Raw genomic sequence first — 16,936 nt, forward strand, 5'->3', positions numbered from 1 at the left:
TCCAGGATGTATTTTCAGAATCCTGCATATTATAATAGGTGTTATGTCTATTTTAGAAGATGGACACAAATCCAAGTTAGAACATACCTTGGTGTATCTCGTATTCCTGAGATAGGAAAAAAAAAAATCACACTATGAGTTACATTTCCCTATCAAATAAATTCCCTATCTGTAGAGAATCATGCAAACCAAATGTATTTAGGTTTTTGTATTTATGCATTTATGAGTATATTTATTATTTACTTATTTTTAAGAAGATCTTTAAACCATTTGCTTGCCTCAGCAAGATGGGAAAAAAGAAATGTTGGTTGATTAAGATTCATCAACAACCACAAGTTCCTCAATCTGATAATTGGTTATCATGGCACAGATTAGCAGAACTGACATAAAGAAGTTATAAAAATTCACTAGAATGGCAATGGAGTGACAGATATTAATTATGACTGACAGCTATTAAACAGGTTGATAAAAAATTTCAGACAACTTCAACAGTTCAGAAAGCAAATGACAATGGAATCCTTTGATTAAACATCATTTCTTAGATACATGACTTTAAAACATTTACTGATGCCAGGGATTTGCAATTTTTCTTCTTATGAAAATGTTTAAAATTGTGTTAGGAAAATAGGCTAAAAATCATCTGTTAGGAGTAAAGAATAGTTATCTAAGGTAAGTATCTGAGGTTCAAAAGAAAAAATTGTACTAATATTGTATTTATCTGATTAAAATGAGAAGAATAAAACTATAGCTCATCTCCTCTGCATGGATGGCTCCCAACTTGTTTCATGACAATATGTGTAATTCAGGCTTTTGAAATTTAGAAATAACAAACACCATTGTTTTAAATTTAAGAATTTATATGAAACCAACACAAATTTTTAATGTAGCAGTATAGTGATTTTATTCAATGAAAAGCTTTGATTAACTAATATCCTATTTATTTAAAATATGGAAATTTATAATACATTTATACCATTTTTGTGGAAATGTAACAATTAGCATGGCATTTATTCAGAATGCCAATACTGAGGACATTTTTGAATTTTAGTTACAAAACCCTTGGCACTGAGAAATTATTTTTATTCTTAGAGCAGTGTCGGCTTAAAGTCAAAAGTCCAGGTTTCTACATTTAAATTTATACAGCATAAATATTTATATAAATCATGTATAATATATTACATATATTTTCTTCTTTTTGTCTGAAATAGCATCTAATTAGTGAAAACCACCATAAATTTACTTATTAAAATATCCTGGATACTGAATATCTTGTATAACCTACACAAGGTTTATCAGGAATTCAGTGTTTGTAAAAGCCTCTAACATTTTTGAGGCTCATTGAACTTTTTTTCTTTTTTTTTTTTTTTTTTTTGTATTCAGAGGTCTTCTTGACTCTTAAAGACCATCTACTTCACTTCTCAGATCTGTGTATTCCCTTGCGTTGGAACTCCTGTAGATCTGGTGACCCTCAGAATCTGGTACCCCAGACCCAGATTTATAGTATTATAGTATAGATTCATAATATTAGCCATGTCTTCTTAACTATGAGCATCTAAACCAACTTCAATATCAATTCTATATTTATCAATTCACATTATACTTAGACTCATGCTGTATTTATCCTATCATTGTTGTGGGTATAACATTTTCCGCTAATAAATGGAAGTAATTAGAAGTAGAGAACTTTATATAACCCACAGGCTTTTGACCTGATACTGGGTTGATGGCAATAAAAAGTATGACATTGAATAAACATTTTTATATTCAATGATTTTAAAAGGAAGCAAATTAGTTGAATAAAGGAATTATATACAATTCTATACAAACTGAATAAAAATGGTTGAATTAATATATCACATATAAATGTTCTTAATATCTTCTGATTTTTGAGTAAAATTTTTTTTCTATACTATATTTTATACAATGTAATACTGTTTGAATAAATTGGCTGTTTTTCCACTGAGGCCAAGGTTTACCATACTAAATGCTTGTTTAAAAACTTTATTTTTGATTTACAATATATTTGAAATATAGTTGATTTTTATCAAAGTTCAGTTTCAGATGTATAGCAAAATGTTTCAATTATACATATATGTCATTTTTATATTCTTTTCCATTATAAGTTATTACAAGATATTGAGTATAGTTCCCTGTGCTATACACTAGGTCCTTGTTGTTCATCTATTTTTTCTGCCATATTTTTATTTTTTAATTTTTTTAGTTTAAAGTTTTATTGACATGTAGTTAATTTACAACATTGTGATAATTTCTGCTGTGTAACAGTGATTCAGTTACATACACACACACACACACTCATTTTTTTATAGATTCTTTTTTTCTCATACAGATTATCACAGAATTTTGGGTAGAGTTCCCTGTGCTATATAGCAGTTCCCTGTTGGCCAGTCATTTCGTATACCACTGTGTGCATGTGCCAACCCAAACTCCCAGTTTTTCCCTCCATACCACCTGTTCCCTTTGGTAACCATAGTTTTTTTTCAAAGTCTGTGATTCTCTTTCTATTTGGCAAGTTCATTTTTATCCTGTTCTTAAATTCCACATATAAGTGATTCCATATGATGTTTATCTTTTTGTGGCTGACTTAATTCACTTTGTGTGATAATCTCTAGGTACATCAATACCATTTGTTTAAAAATAATGCCAGAGAATCTCAGGCAAGCAGGTCAATATAGGGCAAGGTAAAAATTGTAAGTCTTAAATAAATTCTAGTCATGGGCCTCGCTATTCCTTGAGACATGATAATACTGAAAGAGGCCAATTAATAACCCTACAGTGGCCTCTAAATGTTTGAGTGAAGGAAAGAGTCAGAATTTTCTCACTTTAAATGAAAAGCTAGAAATTAAGTTTAGTGAGGAAGGTATGTTGAAAGTGAATGTAGAGTGAACGCTAGGCTTCTTGTGCCAAAGGCTTAGTCAAGTTGTGGTTGGAAAGGAAAAGTTGCTGTAGGAAATTAAAAGTGCTTCTCCAGTGAACAAGGGAAGGAGGAGGAGGTAACGCAGTTCTTTTTGCTAATATGGAGAAAGTTTGAGAGCTCTGGAGAGAAGATCCAGCCAGTCACAGCCTTCCCTTAAGCCAAAGCCTAATACAGAGCAAGGCCCTAACTTCAATTCTATGAAGGCTGAGAGGACTAAGAAGCTTTAGAAGAAAAGTTTGAACCTAGCAGAGGTTGGTTCATGAGATTTGAGAAAAGAAGCCATTTCTATAACTTAAAATTTAAAGATGAAGCAGCAAGTGCTGATGTTGAAGTTACATCAAGTTACTCAGAAGACGTAGCGCAGAAACCTAATCAAGGTGGCTACATTAAACAATATTTTCAATGTCGATGAAACAGCCACATATCAGGAGAAGACAATGCCTAGGACCTTTATAGGTAGAAATAAGTTACGGCCTGTTTTGCCAGCTTTAGTGGACAAACTGATTTCCGTGTTGGGGCAAATGCAGCTAAGGACCTTCAGCAGAGCCAATAACCATTCTGAAAATTCTAGGGTCATTAAGAATTATGCTAAATCTACTCTCTCTGTGCTCTGTAAAAGGCACAACAAAGACTGGATGATAACACATCTGTTTACAACATGGTTTACTGAATACTTTAAGCCCACTGTTGAGAATAACCACTCCGAAAAAAGATTATTTTAAAAATATCACTGCTCATTGACAATGGACCTGGTCACTCAAAAGCTCTGATGGAGAGGCACAAGATTAATGTTTTCGTGCTTGCTAACACAACATCCATTCTGCAGCTCATGAATCAAGGGGTAATTCTTAAAGTCTTATTATGTAAGAAACACATTTTTTTAGTTTATAGCCATAATTAAGTGATTCCTCTCATGGATATGGGCAAAGTCAATCAAAAAATCTTCTGGAAAGGATTACCATTCTAAATGTCATTAAGAACATTTGAGATTCATGGGGAGAAGTCAAAATATCAACATTATCCCCTATTTGGAAGAAGCTAATTCCAGTGTTCGCAGATAACTTTGAGGGATTTAAGACTTCAGCAAAAAAATGTAGATATGGTGGTGGAAATAGCAAGAGGACTAGACGTGGAGCCTGAAGTTGTGAATGAAGTGCTGCAGTATATAAAACTTTAATGGATCAGAAGTTGTTTTTTTGAGACTGAGCAAATCAAGTGGTTTCTTGAGATGGAATCTACTCCTGGTAAAAATGCTGTGAAGATTGTTGAAGTAACAGCAAAAGATTGAGGGTATTAACTAAACTTGATTGATAAAGCAGCAGCAAAGTTTCAGAGGAATGAGTCTGTAGGGGAGCAAGATGAACCACAACTAATGTCTCACTGGCAGGAGGATGATTTTAGGATGATTAGTTTTAAGAAAGAGAAGCTCGGGAAATCTTTGTTTTTTAAACCTCCCCCTTGGCTGACTATAGAATCTAGATAAAGGGCTATTCCCCAAATAGAGCTGTCACCAGAAATATCTGAAAATAATTTGGACTATGTGTGGTGGGGGAAAAGTTGGCAGGGCCGAGAGATTAGAGTTCATTCTGTGTCTGCCTAACGTTTGTTTACCAAGTGTTTGACATTCCATCTGCATATCAATTGCCTTCCTCCCCTTTGAATTTCCAAACCTTCTACATCCTCTTTTATCTTTAGCTGAAAACAGTATTTAAGGTGAGGGCTTTGGTCGCTTTGCTGAGTTACTCAGTTTTCCTAGGTCTCTGCCATGCATATATGTGTTATTAAACATCTGTTTGATTTTTCTCTTGTTAATCATTCTCTTGTCAGTTTAAGTCTTAGACCAGAACCTAGAAGGACAGAGGAATACTTCTTCCTCCATAACAGTATGGATTACAATTAAAATACAATATCTGCAGTGTAAATCATATAGATATTAAAAATAATAAAGCACACCTACAAATAACAGTCCTGAAAGTTGCCTGAATTTCCTTCTCATATAAAAATTGCAGAAAGAAACATGTGGACTATGATTTTATTTCTCAAAAAATGATTAACATATTGTGTGTGTGTGTGGCTGCAAGATATTTGATGATGTGGAGAATCATACAACTGGTTGTAAGATGAATACAAATCATTGAAAATTAATGCAAAGTACAGGGATTAAATATGGAATTAAAACCTCTATAATATGTGTTGAAATACGTAATCATTAAAGAAGCATGCATCAAATAACTAAATTTTAAATGAAAATCTTTGTGTGATTAAATGATAGGAATGTAACTTATCTCCATCATGATTGTTATACATTTAATAAAAGTAACATTTTGGTGTAGTGTTCATAATTTAAACCACCTTTTCAATATAGTTTTTGAAATTTAAGTGATGTTAAGAATAAAAATAGATAATAGCTAAAAAGATATGTTAGTATTTTGGAAGTATACATATAGAATAAAACATTTAATATAACTATAATTCTGTTATTATTACTGTTTATATTTTGGTCATGTTTCTAAACCCAAGCTTACAGCTTAATTTATGTCTGATTTTTCTCTCCATATTTAGTGCCAGAAATAGTATTACTAGGGTCATTGTTTCAGATGAAATTTTGTTATTTTTACTTTATAAAGACTATCATAACACTAAAAGAGTTAAGAAATCCAGTGCCTGAGGAGCATTTTTTTTGTTGTCTTATCTCTTTTGACAGAAGCTGGACATCTTAAATCTGTATCTTGAAAACACCTTAAGAAACTACCATATTGATTTGCATTTTGGTTCCAGAGAACAGAAAGGAGACAACTTTTTCTGTAAGTATGATGCAATAATTTCACTCATGCTTATTTCCCTGCTGTTTTGACACCCCTGAAAACTGCAGTGGGCTTACACAACACAACAGTGTGTTCCTCCAGCCAAGTAGCAATTTGAGCCAAACAGGACTGTGGTGATGGCTCCTATTTTGGCACTTCTCAGAGGCTGAGGGCCCCGCTAACCTCAGGATCATATTTTCCTCAAACAAATATACTCAGGGAAGGTTCTCAGTGAACAGCACAAAGGAGGTGTTCAATAAATGTGCTGAATGTGTAAGTTCAATACAGTGGGGTACGTTGTGGCTTAAGTGGGAAGTCCTCTAATATAAAATACATATTTGAAGTGTCACTAACCAAATTACTTGGTGGACAGGATGAAACATCAAAAGCTGCCACCTGAGTTCAGAAAAAAGTCAAGAGATTAAAAAGAAGCATTGGAGTGCTGATCTCTGTGTCAGGTTCCTCTGCTCTGCTCTCTATCTCTCTGCTCTTGCCTACACACAACAAGGATTTGGTGGTACAGGCCGAGAAGCACTATAGTGATGCAGGTGCCACAATAGAACCATTGGGCTCCTCATGCAAGGATGGAGGCTGTCTGGTGGGAGGTTGTTCCAGCTGATAGGTGCTGCAGTGGTGTGGGGATAGACCCAGTGGTCTTGCAGTGCAGGGATGGAGGCAGGCAGTCTCTCCAGTCAGGAGAAGTCCTGGGTCAAAGGGAATTTCCCCGGAAATCCACACCACTTTGTGTGACAGCTCTGACCTGGGCTCTTTTAATGAGCTTTTCTGGTCCTTTGCCCTGAGCAAAAAACATTCCTGTTGGTTGTCTCAGAGATGGCAATCTTGATTGCAATCAAGAGTCTAGTAGCTTTTATTCATGCCCTCAGAGCAGGCCACCCTGGACTAGGAACTGGCTTTGGCTGCTACTGCGTCTTTCTTTATATTCCTATATCATGGACCTGCTTGGGGACCTCTATCCTCTTGCTCCAGGCCCAGTAATTTCCTGTCCCAGAGCCCCTATGCCATGTGTAAGGGCTGAGTGTTATTTTGATCTCTGTATGGGGGGGCGTGTTTTCCTCCTCTGATTGGTTCCAGGCCTGGATGCCTTATTTGCATGAGAAACAGGTTATTAGGAGGTGCCCCAAAGAGCATTCCTCTGGTACCTGCCTGTGTCTTCATTGTTTGATTGCAGGCCTCCTGTTTTTGGTAATGATAAATGGCCTGTTTTATATCACTGGGGTCCAATTCCCTATCCTATTCTAACATATAAACATAATATTTTGGGTGTAGAATTTTAACAAAATGTGTCATATGTCTGTCTCTGTTTTATTAAATAGAAAAATGCAACATACTAAATATGTGCAAATTTATTCAGAACTCTTTTTATGAATGAAAATCATATTTCAGATGAGGAATTGGCAACCTTCCTTGTAAAGATCCAGATGGCAAATATTTTAAGCTTTGAGCATCATACAGTATCTGTCACAAGTGCTAATTCTGTTGTCATATCCCAAAAGCTGTCATAGACAATACATTAAGAAATTGACACAGCTGTGTGACAATAAATCTTTATTTACAAAGACAGGCAGCAGGCCAGATTTACCCATGGACTGTAGGTCACCAACTCCTGTCCTGCACTGTGATAGTAATATAAGCTGATATTTGTAGTAACTTTTACACCTCTTTTATATTTCCAAACTATATGTGGCGTTTAAAAATTTATTAGAGTATAGTTGATTTACAGTGTCGAGTCAATTTCTATATAGCATAGTGACCTATTCATACTATCTTCCATCACGGTCTATCTCAAGAGACTGGATATAGTTCCCTGTGCTATGCAGTAGGACCTCATTGTTTATCCATTCTGAATGTAACAGTTTGCATCTACCAGCTGTACATGATTTTGTATTTTCTGCTTAGAGCCTTGTTGTCTTCTGTTAAGGGCCTCCTTGTGCTATAATTAAACAAATCTATAAAATATATGCTATATTATTAAAATATGTAACACATACTATATGATATGTAATAATATATTGAATATAATTTATACAATATAAACATACAAATTTAATTTCAATATTATTTATATATTATAATAACATAAACAAAAATATGTAGTTTATTTTAGATTAAATATCAGTTTATCTAAGAAACTTTTGCTTGTGGCAGTCCATAAAGGATCTCCATTGGCTTAATATGTTTGATTTATGTTGAGAGGTCCTGATCCTCTTTGTAAATCATCCCTTCCCACCTCAACACTATTACAGTGTCCTCATTCACAAAGCAGGTCTGTGGAAATATTTCAATTATTTGCAAGCAGTCAGTCACCATGCAATGAATAGTTTTATAAAAGGTGATTCCAAAATGATTATCAAAATCAATTAAATGAAACCATGTGTAGGTATTCTTCACATAAAGATCACATAAATAAGCTTTTTCAGTTTGATCAACTTCATGACATTCAACTAAAATAATGCTTGAAAACATCATCTTGATTAAAAAATGAAACTAAGCTATCTCTATAGATAACATATCTATATTGCTTCTTTATGAAGTCCATGTGCTTAGTCAGTTTGTTTTACCTGAAGTTTTTAAGATGCTGACCATCTGCTTGGATGCTTACATGACTTTACTATCTCAGTTATGCACCAATATAATTTTAGAACACTTTTGAACTTATTTTAGCATAACTCATCTAATTTTTGAATTTACTAGTGGAAATGTTTTGGATCTATGGATGCCATAGATTTGGAAGGAACCTATATTGCATGGAATAGTTGTTTTCATCTGACCATATTGTATTGACTTTAATTAGAACAAGAACAAACAAAATAATGCTATTCATCTCAGTTAAAGCAAAGAAAAATTCTCTGATATCTCCCTGTGTTCATTCTGTCAGGTTCCAAGATGATTGTGCAGCATAATTCACAGGGTTTCTGTGTAAATATGTATAATGCACTTGGACAGAAAAGCTGGAGTAGCATAGGAAAGAGTTTTGGGCTGGACATGGGTACACATATGGTCACGCAGAAATGGACCGTGATTTAGATGCATCTCACGGTTTACCACACCAGCCAATAGTTCATGCAACTGTTGAAAGTGATATGCTTCCATTAAGCCAGAGGGTATTCCCAGAACTTCAGAGAGTATTTCACTCTTCGGAAAGATACCCAGAATTGTGTGCAATTAAAAACAGACACAGATGGGCCAGTTGAGCCTGGAGGCTGGAAAGGATTCAGGGTAGCTTCTTGTCAAAGCCTCCTGCTGTGGTTGTTCTTAGGTTAGAAGCAGTCATTTCTGAGACGAGACATAATTGGCATAGATGTCTAATGAGAGGGTGCTGACTCTCAACTCAGTGGCTGACATAGCCTGTTCCTCTGATAAGTGCAGCTATTTTTTTAATATAATTAAAAATAAAATTCATTATATTTATTTCATTAATATAATTCATTAGTGCATGGGCCTTAAGAATTTAATTTCTATGGGTTTTGGAGAAAGCAGGCTTGTGTAATTCCCATCTGCATCTTCAACTGCAGCTCCTATTAGAGTGTTTTGTTAACAAATACATTGTGATGCTCCCTTTAGACTCCTGAGAAGGAATCCATGCGTTATAGAACCATACTGACATCATTAACAACAAAAACAACAAAATAAAGCTCAAAGGAGATATAAATGGAAAGTAACTGATAATGAATGTATGCCTCAACCTTAACAGTGTTCTGGAAAAACTAATATAGTCGAGGTTTGCACCTATATATAAAGTTACATGAAGGCATCTAGCTTTAAATGGAAACTGCTATGGCATATTGTATCAGCAATTCAAGTCTCACAGGCAGCACTAACCTTGGTAATGTTCCAAACAAAACAAAAATGCTGTTTCCTAAAAGAAGTATTTCTTAAGTTCAGCTGGTATTGCATGCTTGGAAAAATTTTCTTTATGTTTAAATTATATCAAAAAAACCCTTAATATAAAATGAGTATGGATCTAGATTAAGTTCATTATAAACAGCTTCTTATGTATATGTTTGTTTCCCTTGGTTTAGTTTGGTTTGTTTTTCTAAATGAAGGCCTGGCAGAGCATTCAAAAGTTTTGTGAACTGTGGAGTGTGTGTGTGTGTGTGTGTGTGTGTGTGTGTGTGTGTGTGTGTGTGTGTGTGTGTGTGTGTGTGTGTTTGGAGGATAATCCTGGCTGGGCTTTACAGAGTGGCTGCCTTCCCTCCTCCCAAAACCTTCCCACCCATGGCTCCACATGGCAGTAGCATTTTCCAGTCTTATACAAAGAACACGAATATATTGCCATCAATAATTTTCAAGATACCTTTTGGAGATGGTACCATCTACGTTGAGAAGCAGAGCAATAGAGGAATTTCATAGCAGGTAAACTGTTTAGACTTCTTACAGAGCAGATTCATTGCAGCCAATTACAAAATGTTGGCCCCCAAATAAGTAGAAATTTCACCTTTCTTGCCTTAGATGAGGTTTTTCTCGCCATTCTTTTTTTGAGACTCTTTAAGATTCAGTTGAAAAGACACTTCATCTAATAACCTTTTTCTAACTCTCTAACCTAGGCTTTGTGCCATTCTCGTAGGTTAAGAAGAGCTTTCTAGGTCTCATATTTACCTATAATGAAATTGTTTTCCAAATCTCTCTCCCTGAATTAGCTATAAGCAATTCCAGAAAAACAGAAATAGTCCCCAAAGTTAATGGCTGTTTGACTGAAATAAGCATTAATTGTTACCGAGTATTAAGAATTAGGCATTTATCATTACGTTTCCCATTTAACTAAACATTTTGTCATTTTACTTTGTTTTGAACAACTGGTAAGCTTTTATGAGTCTAGTTCTTATAGCTTGAGAAACTCATTAGTGGCCTTCTAACTTTTAAAGTGATTCTCCTTCACAATTTAGAGTGATTAAGAAAAATACAAGTTTGATTTATAAGGAGATATACACATTTATAAATGACCATGTATATGTGTGATTATATACATGTATATTTATATATGCATGGTTCATTGTAAAAGATGTATATGTATATAATTTATCTCTGTATAATTAATAAGTAACAAAATATTTCTAGCTCAGCAACTGAAATTATTTTGCATGGTTCATTGTAAAAGATGTATATGTATATAATTTATCTCTGTATAATTAATAAGTAACAAAATATTTCTAGCTCAGCAACTGAAATTATTTTGTTAATTAATACTAGTAAAGTTGCATATTCATGTTTTCATTCATTACTCTGTTTTAGAAAACAATAAAACCTGACCTCATGGAGCTTACATTCTAGTGGGGTGATACATGTGAAAACTTTAATGCACCGTATAGTGTACATAAAAACATTTTCTCGTTATCACTAGTCATCCTGTTCTGATTTAAAGAACAATAGAAATATTTTTGTTGGCATGTGTATAAGGAAGGGTGGGATCATATTAATTGGCTGAGTTAAGATAAGTGCAGTGAAATTGTCTTCAAAATATGGAATACATACTAACTGTCTGGTTTATCACGTTTCTTTGCTTAACAGTGCCTTCTATTGTGGAAATTTCTTGAAATGATCAGTTTTAGCAGAGCATTCTTTTTCAAATTGTGCTATTAGTGTGATACTGGAGAATATATTTTTTTCTCTTCTGGTTATTCTTACATTGTGGGCTTGAATGAAACATACACTTAAAACTTTAAAACCAGTAGGTATACTGACACATGACTTACAGCTCTCTCTTTAAATGCTTTGTGCCTCAAGAATTTGAAATTGCTTGCGCCCCATTTGAGAAGATAAAAGGAAAAATAGGTTAGAAGAATCTTTATCAAATATAGGAATATCTGCTGTTTCTACCTGCTAGCCAGCTTCTATTGTTCCTTTTTCTGATTATTACACTGTGATTTTTTTTTACAAGGGATACACTTTTCCTCCACAGTAAGCCTTTTTGATGTGAATAGCATTAATGCCACTCAGTATACTGATACATAATGTATGAAATAATTTTGGCCAACCAAAACTTAATTTACTGTTTACCCCACAAACCTAATTAGCTAGATACACATATGTATGTACTTTTCTAGAATTAATGGGAAAATGCTAAAGATCATCACTAGAACAAAGCCTATCAATGAATAAATTAAAGGAAAAAGTAGAGTTAAGATATATAGAGAGAAATACTGACTTGGGACAATATGACATGCCTGGATACAGCTATACCTGAAGCTCTGAATTTCTGAATTTTTCAATTGTAGGTATCTAGAACTATCATCATTGGTCACTTTTCCACAATGTTAGGCTTATATTTACCCTGCCATGAATATTCTCTGATCTTTTAAAAATGTTGCTCTGTTGCTATATTAAACATCAAAATAACAGACAGGAATATATAGTCAACCAAGCTTAGGCCACATGGCCATGACATAACTACCAGGGAAGGGGAAAATGAAATATCTTCCTCTCATAGTCTCCTACAGCAAATGGAAGATCCTTCTTACCAAATATTTAGAAGTACCTTGATTTGGTCAAATGCTGAATATAACAAATGCCCACTACAACTGTCTGAAACACAACCTTATATACTTATAAATCCTGCCTAACCTAACTATATTTATTGTATTAATTTAATGTTATATATTTCTTCTTATCACATTACAAATCTCTCAATATAATGATATTGAGAAATTCTTACTAGAAAACAAATCCATTTAACTGTTTTGACTTTTGAAAGGAAATCTAAATATTATGAATTTAGTAGAGGAAGTATGCACAGCAAAAATCTCCAGCAAGTCTTTGGTCTGTAAAACAGAAATGCCTTAGCATGATTCTAGTAAATGTCTGTAATCTTCCAGCATGAAAATTCAATAATTGCAAAATCACTTTGAGCCTCTAAGTTATACCATACTGTTAGACTATGAATTAAACCAGGATTCTTTTGGAATAATTTTGGGTAGAATTTAGAGAAAGTCTGGGGACGAAGCCTCAGAAAATGGCTAAGAAAGAAGCAATATAAAGAATCTTACCACACAGCCGAGGTCGGGAGATGGGACTAAAGCACTGTATATAACTATGAACTGGAATAATTAAACTCCAGTAGATTTACATGGCAAGTTTCAAAATCTCAGACTAATTATGGTTGCATAAATTATAAATTATGAAAATGCATGTATCATTGTTTTTAAATCTAAATAAAACTTGCCATTGCCCTCAGCTGAAAACATGCCATTAGATTTGCTAAGTGTAATTAAATTTAAAATGAGAGAAAAACACCTGCAGAAGTATTCAGTCTAAAACTGGAGTGTGCAATATCTTCCTTGGAAAATAACTCCTATTTAAAATGTACTAACTTGACTGTATTGAAGCCACTTTATATGACTGCTTGTGCTCTTATGCATATTTAAACATTTCTCAAAATTCTTGAAGAAATGATATGTGTCTTTAAAAGTTGAAAGTTTGCAAGTGGTGAGGAATCACACTTATCAGCAATAAGGAAGTTCATAGTGTATGTACCGTGATTAAGATAAAATGGAAATATTTTGCTCCATCTCTTCTTACATAATAAATTTTAACTTTCAAACCTTTCAATCTTAGGATGAAGCTTGCAAAAGATGAAAACTTTGTTATATGTTCTAGAAAGTTGTTTGTAGGTTAACATCTTAGTTAAAAGTGTAGATTGTAGGGTAGGTGATACATAGAAAGAGTCACAGAACTAGCTGTTGATAACCGAATTTTATGTATTTATTGAATTAAACATTAATATGATTTTATTGTTAGAAACCTGCAGTTTTCAAAGGCAGTGCAAACCTCTATCAGACAGTGTAAGGTATTATGATTTCAAGGAATGAATTATAGCTAGAGCAGTACCTAGGCAAGATAAATTTGCTGTGAAGCCATTGCTAAAAATTAGTTAATTCAGCCATAATTACTGCTGAGGATATTTGTGCCCTGACCTATTCAATTAATGCTTGAACACCTGCCACCTTTTCCTTGCTATTCTGCTGGGAATTTCCTGGCCAATAAAACCATTTCATGCTAGGAACATGGCTGAATGACTACAGTGATTAAAAATATCTCACTCTTACTTCATCTTTGTGAGAAATTCTTCTTGAAGTTTTAACCAAATTACTTTTCCTTATTGTCAGGCCAAAGCTATAAAAATATGTTACATATTTCCAAATTAACAGGATAAATTTGCTAGGTTCATTAAGACGTATAAACATAATTTGTTTTAAAAATATTATGATTAAACACTAATAAATAATGAATAGGCTGTGTAAAGGGGATCAAAGATGGTGTATTAGATGAAATAAGTTAACATGTTGTGTGTTATGTGCGTATTGATTAAAACTTGCCAAATATTTATTGTTGTGAACAATTCTTAATTGATGATTAGCTAGGTGATCAGACAATAGAATGCTATTGCATATTTAGGAAGCAGAGTATTTTATATGATGGATTTGGCTTGTTTTTGCCATCAGTGTCATTTGAGAATTTTCAGTGCTGGGTAGAATGAGCAGAGGACTCAAACCTTTAACTAGTGGTATCTGACATTTTCTCTAGGTAGATACTGTCAGAACTAAATTGAATTGTAGGACACTAGGCTGGTGTCAGAAAATTGACCAGTGTGGAAAAAAATCATACATCTAGTGTCAGAAGTATTATATGAGAATAAAGGACAACACAGTGCATTTTTCCTACACAGCTTCAGAGATAGCACCTTCTTGTACTCTTGTGGATTTTGTTGCTGTATTTGATTATTTTCTGGGACATTTTTTCCCTTTTCCTCTTCCTCCCTCACTGGCCACTTTTTGTTGGTTTCCATTGATTCTCAAACTTTTTGACCTTGGGATTACCTATGGTTCAGTGCTTGATCCTTCTCTATATATATTCAGTTTCAGTGCTCTCATTAAAGCATAAGCTTTAATTATGATCTGTGTTAATATATTCCAATTGCATAGCTTTCAAATTCCTAGTGCTTACCTGGCATGTCTACTTGGATTTAACCATGTCAATTATAATAGGTCTAAAATGTGCATGTGATTTGTCTTTCCAAATCTATTTCACCCACAGTCAACTTCTTCATAACAGAGAAACTTTCTGAATACTCTAAAGTTACGTTTTCATAACATACTTTATATACAGAGTTTTCAAAAATACCATTGCTTTTATTTCAAGAATATATCCAGAATCTAGAATTGCATCTGCTTTATTTTTTCTATGTTACAGATGCTTACTTACATTCACACCACGGTGTTGGGGTGTGCCTGTGACTGAGGAATTGAAAAGAAAAAGATAAATCAAGACATCAAGAATACTATTATCAAATACAGATGCTGAAATCTGTTCTCTAATATGTATAATTCAAGAAAAAATAGACTGTGATTTACTCAGTTCAACTGAGATCAAATAAAGTATTAAGAGTTTTTATAGGAGGAAAATATCTAATCAGACACCCCTCTCATGATTAAATAAAAATTACAAAATATATTATGTTTTAAAATCTGAGTTCTGAAATTGAATATATAAGGTTTAAAACCCAGACTCCTTCAATTACCAGCTATTAGCCTTGTCCAAGTTACTTCATTTTTCTGGGCTTGGTGCCCCAATTTTTAAAATGTGATTAATAATTGAGGGGATTGATATAATGAAGGTACACCACTTAGCAAGTATTTTGCATATAGCAGATGATCAATAGATATTAACGACCATACTTCATACATGTCATTTCTAGTCCCAACACATTTGCTCAGTTTTGTCTGTATTTCCTAACTCACAAGCACACAGCCTGCAATGTCTTTCCCCACCCCCTCCTTTCACCTTTCCAACTTAGGCATACCCTTGCAGGCCTAGTGAAAACTTGGCTTTTTTAAAAATCCTTTTATTCCAATTAGTGTCACATCACTAGATTTTCCTTAAGTCCATTCCCCTAGACTTTATGGCACTTATGTCTTGAGCTTTGTGTCATGCTGGTTTTCAGTTTTATATTCTAACAACTTTTTGTATTTTTACTTTTTAATTGGACTGTACATTGCTTAAGGTTAAGTCATACTACTTCATTAGCATTTTCTTTCCTCAGTGTAAAATACAATATTCTTCACAGAATGCATTTGATACAAGCTTGGCCAAATATCTACCCTCAAACCCTGAACGTTTACACTAGAGGAATATATAGCATATGAGTTTCAACCATTTATATTTGCTAATTCTTCAAATTACATATTTTTGTAAAATGTGCAGCTTTGATGGCCTATTCTTCAGTCTTGTATGCAGTTTGGATAAGTTTTAATAACCTTTAAAAAGTTTTGATGGGTAATTTTCAATGAATTCCTCTCTCAAAAAATAAAGATGCAATTATATTTTATTTTTATCTATTCTAAAATGTATTATTAGCGTAATAGTTTCATGAAGTCCAGTACACTTTGAAGTGTGAACTATATTAATTTTTCCAAGCGCAAATTGGAATACACATTTGCAAATTGAATTTATTGGAATGAAAAAAATAAATAAGGATTCTTAAAGTAAGAAACAATGAAAATTTAATATGAGCTTTTAGGGAGGAAAGTATCTGAGATAACAAGATTTTATTTAACCATATCTTCAGAGAGAGATGCCAGTGTTATTGGTATGTGTAAAAAGATCTAATATGCTATCATAGTGCTCAGACTAAGACTGCCCTGATTTAGAACTTGTTCATTCCTTAAAACCACATTAGGATTGCTATGCATCATTTATGACAGAGCAATTTGAATCCCTCTAGAATTGAAGAGTAGAAAAATTAATTTGGTAGTCCTCACCACTGATTAGATGATTTTATCTGAGTGTCTGTTGGAACCATTCTTGATTCTGTGTAGAGATGACAGATGATTTAATAAAAACTACTTAGGGTTTTCTACTAAAATTAGTTAAGAGAAATGGATTGGAAAATTTGAAGGCAATTTGACAGCAAAATCAAAACAATGATATCTTGTGTCACATTCCTCTGCTGTCTGTCCCTTCCACTCTTCAGCACAAGTTTGCTCATTCCTGCCTTCATGTCTTTGCTCCTAATCTTTGAACAATTAGTACACTGCTGGGTTTGCCCTTTTTCTAGTTCCTGTAAAACTGAATTTAATAATTGTACAGCAACCAAACAGCGAGTGGATGTGCATGCTATGATGGGAACAGGTGATGTTTAAAGACACATGTAGTCCAATAAACATTTTGTCTTTTGAAAAGTTTT

The 16,936-nt window shown here is 33.7% G+C and overlaps 1 long non-coding RNA gene across 1 annotated transcript in view; it reads left to right on the forward strand.

The window, feature by feature from the left end:
• Window positions 1-16,936, forward strand: part of LOC102166247 — a 264,337-nt gene that overhangs the window by 232,020 nt on the left and 15,381 nt on the right. The window contains exon 3 of the long non-coding RNA XR_002341539.1: window positions 5,640-5,739. This is a non-coding gene — a long non-coding RNA (uncharacterized LOC102166247). The remainder of the gene's footprint in view (window positions 1-5,639; window positions 5,740-16,936) is intronic.

The sequence above is a fragment of the Sus scrofa genome, chromosome 2 (genome assembly GCF_000003025.6).
Source record: "Sus scrofa isolate TJ Tabasco breed Duroc chromosome 2, Sscrofa11.1, whole genome shotgun sequence".
Taxonomy (NCBI): domain Eukaryota; kingdom Metazoa; phylum Chordata; class Mammalia; order Artiodactyla; family Suidae; genus Sus; species Sus scrofa.